Genomic DNA, 1,205 nt, shown 5'->3' on the forward strand with positions numbered 1-1,205 from the left:
AAATGTCATCTGAATTCTCAAATTACCTTCTCTTTAAAACATTTGTCACAAATCAATAAGGGGAACAGCTTCTCACCTATGTGAATTATTTGTCCAGTCAAAGGACTTTTTAGAGTAAATCTTTTGCCACAAGTCAGACAGGAAAAAGGCTTCACTCCTGTGTGAATTCTGAGGTGTGTATAAAGATTAGATTTGTTGGTGAAGCTTTTTCCACAGGACAGACATTCAAAAGGTTTATCTCCTGTGAATTTGGATATGTTTTTTAAGATCAGATTTAGAGGTGAAGCGTTTTCCACAGGACAGACATTCAAAAGGCTTCTCACCTGTGTAAATTCTCATGTGAGAAGTCAAATTAGTCTTTTTATTACATTTCTTGTTACAAATGGTACAGGAAAAAGGCTTATCATCTGTGTGAATTCTGATGTGAGTATTAAGATCAGACTTAGAGGTGAAGCGTTTTCCACAGGGGAGACATTGAAAAGGATTTTCACCAGTGTGAATTCTCATGTGAGTAGTCAAACTACTTTTTACAGTAAACTTCTTGTGACAAATTATACAGGAAAAGGGCTTCTCACCTGTGTGAATTGTCATGTGTCTATCAAGATGATATTTATCAGTAAAGCTTTTTCCACAGGATAGACATTCAAAAGGTTTCTCACCTGTGTGAATTCTAATGTGAGTACTAAGGACAGACTTGGAGGTGAAGCTTTTTCCACAGGACAGACATTCATAAATCTTCTGACCGATGTGAATTCTGAGGTGTCTATCAAGATGATATTTCTTACTAACCCCCAGATTCCACATACTCCGTCAGCGCTCCGCTCCATTCCGCCCCGCTGATGTACGTCGTGCGGAGCGCTTGTCTTTCATGGAAATCAATGAGAGCTGTTCCACATCCACCGATACTCCTCACCACGTCTCCGTCTACGTACGTCTTCTCCATCCGTCACCGACAAATTACGGAGCCGAGCTATTTTTTGCCCCGCTCCGGTCCGGCCAGGTCAAGATCCGCAATTGCAATGGCACCAAACAGGAAAAAGAACATCGACAAATTCCGGTTCGTCAAATTAAAATATAGCAGCAACAGATCGGTGACTAGAAATTATAGCACAATTCTTATATATATATATTAAAAAAAAAACTAACACCGTTTATTTAAATGATTGGATCCAAACTATTGGTTATTCACCAACGAGGAAGCAGAT

The 1,205-nt window shown here is 39.3% G+C and overlaps 1 pseudogene; it reads right to left on the reverse strand.

Moving 5' to 3' along the window:
* Positions 1-804, reverse strand: part of LOC107103057 — a 15,658-nt pseudogene extending 14,854 nt beyond the window's left edge.
* Positions 805-1,205: the final 401 nt, after the last annotated feature.

Source organism: Cyprinodon variegatus, unplaced genomic scaffold (assembly GCF_000732505.1).
Source record: "Cyprinodon variegatus isolate N-32 unplaced genomic scaffold, C_variegatus-1.0 Scaffold1369, whole genome shotgun sequence".
In the NCBI taxonomy this organism is placed as follows: Eukaryota; Metazoa; Chordata; class Actinopteri; order Cyprinodontiformes; family Cyprinodontidae; genus Cyprinodon; species Cyprinodon variegatus.